Genomic DNA, 16,624 nt, shown 5'->3' on the forward strand with positions numbered 1-16,624 from the left:
TTTTCCTAGATCTTCTTTTAGGACTTTAATTAGTTCATCCTTTTTATACAATTCATCATTCACTTCTCCTAAGTTTTCTTCTAGAGTGATATATGTGTGATCAGCTTTCTTCTTTCCAGTTCCTAGTTTCAATTTTAAGTTTTCAGACCTAAGTTCTAGCACACTTGTGTCAAGTTCAAGAACCTGGTTCTTCAACTCAGCATTTTTACTATCACACTCATTAGCCCTAGACTCTAGACTTTTGCATTTTGCTTTTAGGATCACACATTCCCTAGACAGATCTTCCTTTTCATTGTTGATTATTTCAGACTCATCAATGAAGTCTAGTAATAACTCAGATAACCTTTCTTTAGACAGAAATTTAATCTTGTCTTTGAGATGAAGAATATTTACCTCTTGTTCATCATCTGATTCTCCAATAGCCATAAGAGCCTGTTCTTCTTCAGCTTCACCTTCTGAGTTCTCATCTGATGTTTCTCCCAGGCAACAACCATAGTCTTTGTTGATCCTTTGTTCCTTTTTGGTTGAACCTGTTCCTTCGTTCAGCCCTTTCTTTCTTCCACTCAATTTCCAATTGAGGGCAGTTCTTGATCAGTCTTACCAAACTTGAGTTTGTTGAGTTATATTAGGAGTCTATTAGGTTAATTGATTCACTTTCCGTTTTAAAAACAGTGTAATCCCCTATTTCACGCCGTGAATACAATCGAATACAATAAGAATACAATAATCTGTCCAGCTGTAATCCCATGTTTCACTCCATGAATACGTCGAATACACTCGAATACAAAAACTGATTAGCTGGACTTCCCTGATTCACGCCTATTTTTGCTACTGTATTCATGAATACAATAGCTTAAATAAATCAAATACATCTTATAACCACAGAAAAGGTATCTATAATCCGTAATATAGCAAATGGTATCTATAGATGGCTAATTATTACTAAAAGATAGTGCTTTATGAAAACTTCTCTTTTTTTTTACTTAGATGAATAGGATTCCTAGATGATATAGGCTTATTATTATTATTATTATTATTATTATTATTATTATTATTATTATCTTTTTCTTTTTTTTTTTTCTTTTTCTTTCTTTCCTTATAGGGTGCAACATATTACTGAAACATTAACCTATACATTGAACAATCTGTATCATAGGCAACTATACCATGGCGAGGGCAAACGTACAAACCCTAATGGAAGAAAGCAATCCAGAACTAAATTCACTCAATATCAGAAGAAAAAAATGTTGGAATTCGCGGAAAGAGTTGGGTGGAAATTGCAGAAGCGAGATGAAGAGCTGATTAGCGATTTTTGCAGCAAAATCGGAGTTAAAAACGGCTTCTTAAGGTATGGATGCACAATAATGAGAATAGTTTCGGCACGAGGAGAGCCACATCAGACATATTGCCCGAATACCTCATTCAACAAATACTTTCTTGCCTTAGCATTAAAGAATCAATTAAGATGAGTATTCTCTCCAAAACATGGCTACAAGCCTGGTCGACTCTTCCCAACTTAAAGTTCATAGGTAATTATTCATAGACAGGAAAATAATTGACGCAATCCTAGAGAGATACATGGACAACAAAATCCCTATTGACAAGTTTGAATTTTCAAACTGTTTAGAATCTGATTCTCCTTCTCGTGAAGTTTTTCCTCTGATTGATAGGTGGCTTGGCATTGCACTTCAGGATGGGTGAAAATCATTTTTTGTATAACCGAAATTGCAGCTTGAATCCATCGATACACAAAAGAACCGATACCTTGATTCCATCGTACCCATTGCCTATTTTCACAATCTTATAACCATGTTTTTGAGAGAATACTCATCTTGGCTGCTTCTTTAAAGCTAAGGCAGGAGACTATTTTGTGAACGAGGCAATCAGGCAATACTTTGATTGTCGTTGTCGGCATGGTCGAAGGAACACTTACGAAACCCTAATCTGCGGGTGTGTAAAGGAGAAAAAGAGGGTGTTTGGCTAAGCTTATAAGCTGGTCAAACTGGCTTATAAGCACTTTTTGGCTTATCTATGCGTTTGGTAAAATTAAAAGTGCTTATAAGTTAAGTGCTTATAAGCCAAAAGTCATAAGTTGTTCTCCCCCAACTTATCAAATTTCAGCTTATAAGCACTTTAAATTTGACCAAAATATTTATTATTCTATCCCTAAAATACTTCTTTTTAAAATAAAACTCTTCATATACCCAGTTCTTCAGCTGCATATTATTAATTTCAGCACTTTTATCCAAACACGTAACTGCTTACTTTTTAAATCAGTTTCAGCACTTAAAAGTACTTTTCAGCACCTAATGCTTATCAGCTACTCTAAATCAGATAAGCCAAACGGGCTCAAAGTAAATAAAACGGAATAGAGCAAGGGTTTTTTAATTATATGGGCTCACATTATATACGATTGGTAACTATTATTCACTCTTTAATTTTTTTAAAATTATTTTTTATATAGGTAAATTCATAATATAGATCAAGAAATATATTGTAATACTATTAAAAAAAGTAAAAATTATAGACAACGACTGATAAAACTTGAGGGTATAATAGGTATTTTTGTTTGAGCAAAAAAGTATGAGACTTTTTTTGTTAAACTAATTAAATAAGAAGATGGAGGGTAAATCCTAGTTAAGGATAATTAATTCTAGATCCGAGGTGAATAATATGAATAAAAAAACATAGCTGAGTATAAATGATGCAGTTATTATGGCCAGATTTATAGCCCGTTTGGCCAAGCTGCAAAAATCAGCTTATTTTGAGAAGTGCTTTTTTTTTCTTTCAAAAGTGCTTTTCTCAAAAGTACTTTTGGTGAGAAGCAGTTTGTGTTTGGCTAATTAGTTTGAAAAGCACTTCTGAGCAGCAATTAGTGTTTGGCCAAGCTTTAAAAACTGCTTCCAAGTGTATTTTTCTCAAAAGTGCTTCTCAAAAAAGTGCTTTTGGAGAGAAGCTACTTTTTTCTGCTTCTCCAAAACTGCTTCTGCTTCTCCTCAAAAGTATTTTTTTTCCTTCCAAAATCTTGGCCAAACACCTCAATTTTTGGCCAAAAGTACTTTTGGCAAAAAAAGAAAAACACTTTTGGCCAAAAAGAAGCTTGGCCAAACAGGCTATTAATAGCATAAAGAAAGATGCATTAAGTAACATTAAATGGCAATAAAATGTAAATAAAGGAAAAGATTCACCCAATTTTGAGTAAGGCGAGGTTGGGTTGCTGGATACGGGATCCTCGTAGTAGGCTGGACCAAGATCCAGCCAATAGTGTCAAACCAGAATTACTACAATCCTTTTTAGAAAAAGGTGGCTTAACTAACGAAAGAAAGATGGAACCAGATACATTCTTAAAAGAAAGTGCTTTAGCTTTTATTTAATACAATACAAGGAAAGGAAAAGGGTCTCTTAGGGGTACCACAAATAATGGACTTACTAGTTCTTTTTCTATCTATGAAGTAGGACGAGTGTCCTACCTCGGATCCTCTTTCATTTTATAAAGATGAATGATAGACAAATACAAGAACCTTAGGACCCTTTTTGGATCTGATGAAGGTATGGGATCACAAATCCTCTAATCTCTTTAGAGAGGTGTGTTTACATATTTTCTAGAGAGAGAGAGAGAGAGAGAGAGAGAGAGAGAGAGAGAGAGAGAGAGAGAGAGCCCCTTTCTTGGGAAGTTCTGTCTTCCTATTTATAAGGGGTATCCCTAGAAAACCCTAAAAGAGTACAATGAAGGGGAATATTCAGTAGAATATTCCCTTTGAGGATTCCAAAGCAAACTAGTTGTTTCATCGATGTCCGACCTTGGCCTTATTGATGACTGTCCGACCTCGATCTTATTGATGACTGTCCGACCTCGGCCTGCCCGACCTCGGCCTTATTGATGACTGTCCGACCTTGGCCTTATTAATGACTGTCCGACCTCGGTCTGCCCGACCTCGGCCTATTATCTTCGCGTGCCGAATTTCTCTGATCAGAGTTTGACCCATACAATTTAAAACTGCAATTTAGTTTGGAGAAAGAAAGAAATAGAATGTCAAGCCATCACAGATTACGTAAATCCACTTTGGTTATGAAATTGGTTCACCATAATGTCTGTGTAAAAAGTTCGACAAAAAACTCAAGCACTAAATCTTAGGAATTGTTTGATTGATTGTATTGGCATAACTAATCGTACGTAGCATAAACTTTTATATAAAACAATACTGTTTGGTTGGTTGCATTAAAAAAAGAAATAAGAGTCGGGGCAATATTACCATCCGTTATATTATTTGTGCTAAAATATTCCTGAGGCTCCTCCGCAGTTGAGGATGTATAGTCTTTCGGTTACAGAGTATATGTTGTATATAAAAACCTACTAAAATCTCAATAAATATTTGATTTGAACCTATAATTTTAACGGTATAGTTAATCTGTGCAAAATTGAACCCATAAAATTTCAATCCTGAATCCGCTTCTGCTCCTCCGTTAGCCATGTCCAAGGTGAACGTCCAATTAAATATGGCACTGACATTTTAATGAGATGGACTGTTAGAGTAGTTTATAAGTACGTGGGAGTCCCACATCGATGGTCATAAGCCATTTAGTTGGCTTTATAAAGCTTGGCCTATTAAGTCCAATAAAATGAACAATTGACATATTTAGAAGAGTGTGTGTGTGTGTGTGTATATCGGGCCGGGTCGGATCATTAAATAAATATTTTATTTTTCATATTTTATTTGGAACATCTTTTTGTTATTTAAAATTTGAATTTGAATTTTAATTTTAATTAACAGAAAAGTTGTGGCTATTCGTGAAAAGGGGCGTCTATTTATAAAAGTCTCCTTTTCTTATATATAAATACGGAAGACATCCCAGAAGTAGAGTATTCAATCTGCACGTATGTTTCAGGTTTTGTTGTATCCTAATAGAGAGTTGCTTGTAATCCCTAAAGTATATACATGCAATAAGTCTTGAAAGATAGTGATTTTTCACGCCTCAAATCCTTTAATTCTCTGCTACTTACCTATATTTTTTTAGCAATTTTCAAGAGTTATTTCTGCTATGGAGAAACTATTGGCTACCTTTGAGAATCCGAAAGACTTAATCAAACTGGATCGCTTTGATGGATCAAACTTCACCCGCTGGAAGGACAAGATGATCTTCTTACTCACTGCGGTGAAAATCCTTTATATCCAATTGATCCATTGTTGGCTGCACTACCAGAACCAACCCCGGAGGATACTGATGCGATCAAAGCAGAGAGGAAGAAACGAGAAGAAGAAGAAAATGGTTATATCACTTGTAAAACTGAACATGGAAGCAAGTGTGAAATATGTTTACAAGCGAAAATAACTAAGAAACAATTTCTTAAAGTTGAAAGATTTACAAAATTATTACACTTAGCGCATTCTGACTTATGTGAATTAAATGGAGAATTAACTATAGGAGGTAAAAGATACTTCATTACGTTTATAGATGACTTCTCTAGATTCACATATGTTTACCTACTTAGAACAAAAGATGAAGCATTTCAAAAGTTTAAGGAATTTAAGTCAGTTGCGGAAAATCAAAAGAGTAGGAAATTAAAAATTATTTGAAGTGATAGAGGAGGAGAATACTTTCCTACTGAATTTAGTAATTTCTGTGAAGAGCATATGGAATAATACATCAAACAAGTGCACCTTATACACCACAACAAAATGGATTGGCGGAAAGGAAAAATAGGACGTTAGTAGACATGGTTAATTCTATGTTATTAAATGCACAATACCGCACAATCTGTGGGATGAAGCACTACTTACTGCTTGTCATATATTAAATAGAGTGCCTTCAAAAAGTGTTCATGTTTCACTTTATGAACTTTGGAATGGTAGAAAATCTAACATATATTATTTTAAAATGTGGGGGGTGTATATCCTTTTATAGAGTTCCTAATCATCAAAGAACAAAACTGGGACCTAGAGGGATAAAAAGTAATTTTGTTGGATATGCACAAAATTCGAAAGCATATAGATTGCTTGATCTAGAATCTATTGTTATTGTAGAATCTATTCATGTTGAATTTTTAGAAAATAGATTCATTAATGATATTGTTGATGAGCATTTGATGCACAAGATCAATGTAGTCATGATACACAAAAGATATCACATTCTGAAATAATTTTAAATAAAAGGAAAAATGGCAATACTCAGTTAGAGCCTAGAAGAAGTCAAAGAGATAGAAATGAAAAAACTCTTGATCCGGATTGTATATCTACGGAATCTATAGTTTTTCTAGTAGAGGGGGATAGAACTCAAGTCTGTAATCAGATACCTATTTTGTTTAATATAGAAGAAGATCTTAGAACATACAAAGAAGTTATGTCTTCAAGAGATGTTGCTTTTTGGAAAGAGGCGATTAATGATGAAATGGATTCAATAATGTCTCACAACACTTGGAGTTTAGTTGATTTGCCTGCTGGGTCTAAATCTATAGGTTGTAAATGGGTATCCAGGAGAAAATATAATACATACGGTTCTATACAAACCTTCAAAGTAAGACTAGTTGCAAAATGCTTCACGCAAAAAGAAGGCATTGACTACTTTGATACATATGCTCCAGTTGCAAGAATAACATCTATTAGAGTACTTTTGTCATTGGCATCTTTATATGATCTATATGTACATCAAATTGATGTTAAAACTGCTTTCTTAAATAGAAATTTAGATGAAGAAATTTATATGAAACAACCTGAATGATTTGTTCTTCCTGGTAATGAACATAAAGTTTGTAAGCTTGTAAAGTCTCTCTATGTCTTGAAACAAGCACCAAAATAATGGCATAAAAAGTTTGATAGTATAATATTATCAAATGGTTTCGTACATAATCAGGCAGACAAATGTATTTACTCTAAGTTTATAGAAGATTATGGAGTTGTTATTTGTCTTTATTTCGACGACATTTTGATTTTTGGTACGAACATGCTTGGAATTTCTGAAACTAAGAAGTATCTAACTTCAGTCTTTAAAATGAAAGATTTGAATGAAGTAGATACTATCTTAGGTATCAAGGTTCAAAGAAGTGATAAGAGAGTAATTTTATCACAAACTCATTACATTGATAAGGTTCTTACCAAGTTCAGTCATCTAGGCATAGTGGAGTCTAAAACTCCATATGGTTCAAGCATCAAACTTACTGAAAATACTGGAAGAACAATTGCTCAATTAGAGTATGCAAGTGCAATTGGCAGTTTGATGTATGCTATGCACTGCACTAGGCCTGGTATAGCATTCGACGCTTGTATACTTTCAAGGTGTACAAGCAATCCAAGTAATACTCACTAGAAAGCTATAATTAGAATACTTATTTAAAGAGAACAAAACAATTGGGCATTTGTTATAATGGGTTTCCTACCGTATTAGAAGGATATTCTGATGCGAGTTGGGTTACAAATATACATAATAGTACGGCTACTTCAGGTTGGATATTTACTTTGGGAGGTGGAGCCATTAGTTGGGCATCCAAGAAACAAACTTGCATTTCTCATTCTACTATGGGATCCGAGTTTATTGCATTAGCAGCTGCCGAAAAAGAAGCGGAATGGCTAAGAAATATGTTACTAGATATAAAGTAGTGGTCGCAACCTATGCCAGCCATTTCAATATTTTGTGATAGTGAGACTACCATGTGTGTAACTCATAACAAAATGTATAATGGAAAATCAAGACATATAAGCTTGAGGCATGCTTATATAAGAGAATTAGTTACAAATGGAACTATAGCTATAGTGTATGTGAGATCAAACAAGAATCTGGCAAATCCACTTACAAAGGCATTAAATAGAGATGCAGTACAACAAACTAGTGAAGGAATCGGGCTAAAACTCTTAAATTAATCACAAGATGGGAACCCAACTTTGAGTTGGTATACAATCTAACAATATAAGTTCAATGGGTAATAACAAGTTGTTTGTGTTGATTAAGCACGAATCTTCTCAATTAGAGCCTAGATTCCTATGTACTATTTACTGTTATGTGAGGAGTTTAGGAGTTGTTAAATGTTTGTAATAACAGGGGCATAATGATAAACTTTCAAGTGCATACTGTCACAAGAACGAGGGTGAATAAATTCTTAATGGAATTAGCAAATATCTGTAGTAACAGTGACATAAATTCTATTTTCACCTATATGAATATTGAGGTGGTGCCGCTTCTAAAAAGATTTAAGGAGTCGATATTGTAAATATTCATGAATTTGGATTAGCACAAGGCCATAAAAGTGCTAAAGCATAATACTGAATTGTTTCTCTACTTAATAATATTATGTGTGTGATACTTTCGGTTCAAATGGAGTTGTGGTTCAAATCTTAGGATACCAATAACTTCTTCAAACTTTAAGGTACTTAAACTAATAAAAAGTTCAAATCTATATAAAATACTTTTCGATATGCATGATATTATGAGACATATTACAAACTAGTGGGGGATTGTTAGAGTAGTTTGTAAGTATGCGGGAGTCCCAGATCGATGGACATAAGCCATTTAGTTGGCTTTATAAAGCTTGGCCCATTAAGTCATATACATATATATATATATATATATATATATATATATATATATATATGACTTGGACTTGGGCGCGGTCCGGGTCGAATCTTTAAATAAAGATTTTATTTTTTCGTATTTTATTTGGAATAGCATTTTGTTATTTAAAATTTGAATTAACAGAAAAGTTGTGGCTATTCGTGAAAAGGGCCATCTCTTCAGAAAAGTCTCATTTTCTTATCTATAAATACTGAAGACATCCCAGAAGTAGAGTATTCAATCTGCACGTATGTTTTAGGCTTTGTTGTATCCTGATAGAGAATTGCTTGTAATCCCTAAAGTATATACATGCAATAACTCTTGAAAGATAGTGATCTTTCACACCTCAAAGCCTTTAATTCTCTGTTACTTACCTATATTTTCTAACATTGACATCACGTGACATACCACTTCAACACTCGAGTATCTAATGACATTATTTGGTAGGTTGCACTAAATAACATTTAAAATTGAATAAAAATACATGGATTAATGTTACGACCCAAAATCCACTAAGGGCCGTGATAGCGCCGGACACCGCTATCAGGAAAGCCAACCAAATACTTAATTAAACTCCACTTTTAACAATTTTGAGAACCAAGATTTTCCTTTAAATTTCATAAGTAAAAAGATAACTTCTTCGATTCAAATTAAATACTAGCAATCAATGCAAAATATGTCAAAACCATCCCAGAACCCGGTATCACAAGTGCACGAGCATCTACTGATAAGGAAATAAAATACAATACAACATCCGTCCGGAATATAGTGGACAGAAAGAAAATACAATTTATTGGAAGGGACTTTACTAGCTGCGGGCCGCCTCGAATAATGCAACTCACCTAGTCCCCGAATCATCCGTGCTGCTATGCCCAGTGGGCTGCTAGAGATAAATATACCTGCGCAACAAAAATGCACAGAAGTGTAATATGAGTACGTAAACAACGTGTACTCAATGAGTATCCCGCCTAATCTCGAAGAAGTAGAGACGAGATGGTCGACTTCGACACATACTAAGGGTCCAATAATGTGATATCAATAAAACATTAAATCGCTAATTTCTATAAACATGATTTTTAATCCAATAGACGGAAACAAGTAAACAATTAATTCTTTTATAGGCAATTTCCAAAATTCCTTTTCGTAATTATCCAAATGTTTTCAAGCCATGAAGAGGCAATAATAACTTAATCAAGCTCAAGGCAGCAACACAAGCATGCGCATATAATGCCGAGGCGACGGCCCGATCCAACAGAATTAAACTGTGCACTTGCCGAGGGTCGACGGCGCGCCTATAGATGCATCTATTTAATCTGCCGAGGCGTTCGGCCCGTTCCAAAATAAACACGTAGAGACATTCAATCAAGAAGCCAACATGGGGCAATTATTCAAAGAAAAGCTAATTCTCTTTCAACAATTTACGAAAATGAGGTTTAGATCTTGTTAGTAATTCATTTACTATTTTGATGTGGTTTAAGCGATTCAACTATCCATAAGATCACAAATATTAAAAGTATAGCATGCTTTTGGGTCCTAGACTACCCGGACAATAGCATAATAGTAGCTACGCACGGACTCTCGTCACCTCGTGCGTACGTAGCCCCTGCAATTAGGAGCACATAATCAATTATTTCACCTATGGGGACAATTCCCTCTTACAAGGTTAGAAAGGAGACTCACCTCGCTCCGAAGATCTATAACCGGCATTCCACGCCCTTCCGAAGACTCTAATTGATGCACACGCTCCAAAACTAGCCAGTAATTATGTAAATCCATTAATATATGCTAAGGTACTCATTATAATCCAATTTGTAACAATTCCTAACTCCGATCGAAAAGTTGACCAAAACGCCCTCGGGCCCACGTGCCCGGAAATCCAAAATTTCTCGAAGATATACTCTACCCATAGCTTCACTAGCTCAAATATATAATTTTCTCCTAATTCCATGCTCAAATTCGTGGTAAAATCCAATTTATCAAGTTTCTAGGTTTTCTTCCAAAAATTCCAATTTTCCCACAATTTTCATGTCTAATTCCATGATATAATCTTGTATTTAACTTGGAAATGTGTAGGAGTAACTTACCTTAACATAGATGACGAAAATCCCACTTGAAGCTCTCCCAAAAATCGCCCAAGCCAAGAAAATATGAGAAGAAATGGCCAAAAATCCCGATTTTAAACAACCATTCTGCCCCCAGCATTTTTCGCACCTGCGGTCCAACGACCGCTTCTGCGGTTCCGCAGGTGCGGTCCAGATACCGCTTTTGCGGTTACCCATCAGGCCTCCCTTTCTCGCTTCTGCGGCACACCATCTGCAGATGCGGTCCCGCTTCTGCGGAACAATGACCGCATCTGCGGTCCTCTCCAGCTGCCCCTCTTCCGCTTCTGCGACTATCCTTCCGCAGATGCGGTCCCGCTTCTGCGGAATCTTGACCGCATCTGCGATCCTCAAGCCTTGACCAACCATCCGCTTCTGCGGCTCCCTTTCCGCTTCTGTGGGCCGCTTCTGCGGCTAACCCACCGCAGAAGCGGAAACACCAGCAACCAGATCCTTCAGCTGTCCAAAATTCCAAATTTTGATCCGTTAATCACCCGGAATCTACCCGAGGCCCCCGGGACCCCAACCAAACATACCAACCAATCCTAAAACACATTACGGACTTGCTCGTGGCCTCAAATCACATCAAACAATGCCAAATTGATGAATCAACCCCCAATCCAAGCTTTATGAACTTTAGAACATCCAACTTCTACTTTCGATGCTTAAACCTATCAAATCACGTCCGATTGACCTCAAATTTTGCACACAAGTCATATTCCACATTACGGACCTACTGCAACTTCCGGAATCGGATTTCGACCCCGATATTAAAAAGTCCACTTTCGATCAAACTTCTCAAAAACCTTCAAATTTCTATCTTTAGCCAAATGGCTCCAAAATGACCTACGGGCCTCCGAATTCACTTTCGATCGCGCTCCCAACTTCGGAATCACCATACGGAGCTATTGACAGACTCGGAATCCCAAACGGACATCGATAGCACTGAAATGCACTTCAAGCCAAACTTATGAAATTCTTCAAAAATGCTAACTTCCGCAATAGGCGCCAAAACGCTCCCGGGTTATCCAAAACCCGAACCGGGCATACGCCCAAGTCCGAAATCATCATACGAACCTGCTGGAACCTTCAGATCCCGATTCCGAGGTCATTTACTTAAAATTCCAATCCTAGTTATTCTTTCAACTTTAAGCTTCCGAAATGAGAATTCTCCTGCCAATTCAACTCTGGACTTCCCAAAATTCAATTCCGACCACGCGCACAAGTCATAATACCTGAAATGAAGCTGCTCACGGCCTCAGGCTGCTGAACGGAGTGCTAGAGCTCAAAACGACCGGTCGGGTCGTTACATTCTCTCGCACTTAATCATACGTTCATCCTCGAACATGCTGAGAACTACATTGAAGTAGTCTGAAATCACCGGTTAACTTCTCATGCACCTTCCCGTGCTACCACCACTCAATTGAGCACATTAGCTCGATTAGTTCTGAAGGTATTCCCTTTTATTCAAGAAGATAGGCCTTAGAGCCTAATTCCAACATCCGGAATTCTCTGTCAGGCCTGTTTCCAACATACGAACACCGTATCAATCACTACACACTGTACCCAAACATGAATGCCTAACTTTACTGAATTCACACCTTGCATCATCTTACTCACCGGACCACAATAACATTTTCTGATCAACTTAGTCGAAATACCCCGAATCTGATGCTCCCATTGCACCCCATGACATACACAGGTCTTACTCTAACTCTTACAATACCGCCACAACGGAAGAGATGTGCAGAAATTCATAATCAACTGCCGAATCAACCAATCATTTGGGTCTATACTCCTGACAATAACCATCACCTCATTCTGAACCAAATAATGGTCTTAGCTCCTTAATGTACTTCGTATAGTCAGATTGCACTGATCCTAAATCCAATGATCTCATCTCACCCAGTACGAACTGCTCAGGCAATAAGCTACCCCGACATGACCAAAAGTCCCTTATGATGCTACAATGTGCCAATAGGCTACCATAACGAACGCGATATAAAGGAAAGCAAACTTTGAGAAGGAAACTCAACTACACCGCTCGCGAATCATACATGTGACGTGATGGACTTAATTAACAAACACCCCGCTCGCGAATCATACATGCGACGCGGGCACACAGCTAATATAAGCTTTCCTCATAAAATAGGAAACAAAACACATAAAAACAGATACGGGGATCTGTACTCAGCTTCACACTGTTGCGGCGTGCAACCTAATCCGAAAAATATAACTATGGCGGCGTGCCACCCGATCCACCCATGAAACTCGCATAAGGAGATACGCACCGAGCTAGATTGCTCATTTCAATAATATACCGAATATCGGTCACAAGCACACTAAGTGCATAATTCCATCCCTGGGGAGACATATAGCGTCAGAAGCCACAAAACTCAAGCACGACTGAGGTGCGATATACGATTTGAAATCTTAAAGCATCCTGCTCATATAACATCATCTCTACGCGGATCCTCAACACATAAGCAATTTCTCAAGCCGTCTCCCAACTCACACGGCGCCACGCATCATTACATGAAATATTTGGCAACGAAATAACACCCTGGCTACTCCATAAGGAGCACATTACTGAAATGAACACAATTGACCTGACATAGAGCCCAAATTCATATTTAAACCCATCCACCGACCTCAAGTCGATCCTGATCATATCGAACTAAGCCAATAACCTTTCAAAGGTCCATACTAATTTCCCTCTTCTCATAACACACCAGGACAACCATCATAACCGGAGTACTCATCCACAGTCACAACTCAGTAACGGAGTGCCCTCCAGGCATATATCCTCTGCTTATCGATATCATCACAAATCTTCGTACTTGGTTTAATTGTTTCAATCAATCAAGTGACTACATGCCACACTTATACGATCTTCCTGTGGGACTCGCTCCCACAGCCTTCCGAAACACATAACAGGTCCACACATCCAAACCACCGGCCGCACTAATGCTGAAAGCGATCAAGAATCATTAACCATGACACAGGCCCTTTTTTACAGAACACCAATCTCAGGTGACGCTGAAGGCAATACCAACTTACCTTATACATCGAAACTCCTTTCCTGCTCATCTGAGCTCGTGATATCCTTGTCCACACCGAGCTGCTACCTTGATCTTCATTGCAAATTCCATACCACTCACTGCACTGAACATGCCAGTATACGATAGAACTCGTTTTTCATCGTAGCTTCGGAACCACTAATAGGTTAACACTTCATCATATAAAAACTTTTCGCTTGACTCACTTCAGGAGATCCATAGTATCACACAGGTGAATTCCCATAATCGTAGAATATGCAAATCTCTAAGTAGTGGCCTAAGCCACCATTGCCCTTCCGGAAATTCTGCTTCCACATAACAAGCCATAACAGTAGAATGCTTCTGAATAACATCAATTGCGGCGGCTGACAAGCCTGATACGTACCATCACAAATCACTCGCATAACTCGATCACGCTGAAGGAACTGATCACTAACACCAATATGCCAAATTCAACTATGGCTAATCAATCTACCTTCTTCCAGTTTATCCTTGATTGCCTAAGAGATAATACTAACTCCATCCAACATATCACATACTCCATCTGCACCCATCTCGAGTGACCTCGAATCACGAGACTATGCTGTCCCGAATCCCGCGAACAACTTCATACTTTCTTGCGCGCATATTCGTACCCTCAACTGATATGCCCATTCTGCTAATCCTTCTATGAATCCGAAGTCCTTCCTCATCTTTCTCTCAAGTGCTATACTGCAAGTCAAAACATCATAGAACATTCTGAGCCTCCACTTATAAGCTGCTGCAAAGCTTGATTCTTAGCAGTACTTATAAGCTCGAAATCATTAGGCACCATACTTTACCTCTTTTGAATCCATTAGGACCGTTACTGAGAGCCACCCGCTCTGACTTGGTCCCGAATATAGTCAACTCTATAAATCTTACAACACATGACTACCCTCTCGACGAGGCACCCGGCGGAATTACTTCCTTTGAAACCTGCATTTATACAAGGCATAAATCCTGAATCTTTCTCCAAGTCTGAACATGAGCCAATAAGGCCAACCATAACATGCATTGCGACAATTCATTAGCTCTAATTACCACTTATGTTCCTTTCCCGTAGCTGAAATAACCCATCAATATGCTAATCACCAGAAACCTCGCAAGTAATTAACCATGCAACCCCATCATAGGCGGTGGGACTCTCCCACTTAGCTCGAAGCCACTATTACACAACTCTGGAATTTACCAGGATTCTTAATCTCCTATTGACATAATCCTTGCGCAATCCACTGCCAACATGCTCGACATCTCACTGTAGAAACCTCCTTTTTATACTCAGAATCATCAACAACATTTCGCAGGACCGATCCCTTTGCTGTATAACCAATAGAATGCTTCGCAGAAGCTCGCCAACCACGCGATCGCTAACCTGCTTACAGGGATGAACTACCCATAGAAATCAATCCCGACATCTCCCAGCGCTGCTACACGGGGTACAATCATTACAACATCAATACCCCATCCTGAGTTTGAGCTCACTTTCCCGCTGCACAGGTCCATTTGCCCCTCGTGGACATCATTTATATGCGCGGCAACATCCTTCCAAATTCAAAGTTATGCTACATCCTTCTTCATTTAAGCGGCTCCTTTGCGTTATATCAAATCTCCTGCCGCATAATAGCCCATACTTCTAATTAATCTGTAGGCTTCAATCGCCAGCCACTATAATCCCCAAATCACTTCAGACTTTCCTTAAGGTGCGTAACCATCCTACCAACAAGCCCACATGCAGCATCCGCCGCTCTCCCACTTTGGGCAAACTCACTTCTTTAATAAGCTACCTGACCTTTGCTTCATACACCTGGCCTTCTAGAAGTTTAAAACTCCGCCTGACACTTCCCGCACGCATTTCTCATCTTTTGCTGCTCGGTTGTTGCCTTAATAAAATCTATCTTCATAGCACTTGAGTCCACAAATCGCTACTAGCTCTAAACCTTTCCGAAGGTCATCTTTCTCTAACCGCCGACATTAGAAGCACTGATCCAATCCTGAACCACCGCACTCTGCAATACCTGATAGTTGTATCTCCAATACTACTTCACAATATCTTGCCCCAAAGGCGAATTGTAGTAGATCCTAACACCGACAAACTTAGTACGTTCAATTAGGACAACATCACCCCAACATAGAAGAAACTCCATTACGCTTGCAAATACCAAGTCTCATTACTTCCACCAGCCCACATCTGACCATCCTTAGTTCGATTGCCTTTCCCCCTGCCGGGAATAAAATACAGAATCTCTTGGCTATGCACTGAGTAAACCTCCCTTCAAGTCATTCACTGCCCCGACACGTGGGCAACATCCTACCATCATATCACTACTGCGGAACAGTCATTCATAGGCATCATGGCAACTTGTGCCTAGCCTCAAAGCTCTCAGAAGCACCGTTACTGAGCTGAAACAATAAAGTATTCTTCCATAAAGCGACGATAATAATCTGATCAGCTATACCAGGAGAAACATCCTGTATCACATCTGTAATACCATCATGACTCTTCGATTCTCGATTTATAACAAGCGCTTTGCGTCGCATAAGGTTGAGTAGGAAGGAAACAAAGGCATAAGCCTCACGGGAATCAAATCGCACGATAAGGAATCAAGAAGGGAAGTACTCCTAACAGTCCTGCAGCCTCCCGAGGATAAGTACACACGTATCCGTACCGATCCGCGAGACTCTACTAGACTTGCTCATGACTCGTGGGACCCTAGGAACCTAGTGCTCTGATACCATGTTGTCACGACCCAAAATCCACTAAGGGTCGTGATGGCGCCGGACACCGCTGTCAGGCAAGCCAACCAAATACTTAATTAAACTCCAATTTTAAAAATTTTGAAAACTAAGATTTTCCTTTGAATTCCATAAGTAAAAGATAACTGCTTCAATTCGAATTAGATACTA

This window comes from Nicotiana attenuata, unplaced genomic scaffold, assembly GCF_001879085.1.
Source record: "Nicotiana attenuata strain UT unplaced genomic scaffold, NIATTr2, whole genome shotgun sequence".
Taxonomy (NCBI): domain Eukaryota; kingdom Viridiplantae; phylum Streptophyta; class Magnoliopsida; order Solanales; family Solanaceae; genus Nicotiana; species Nicotiana attenuata.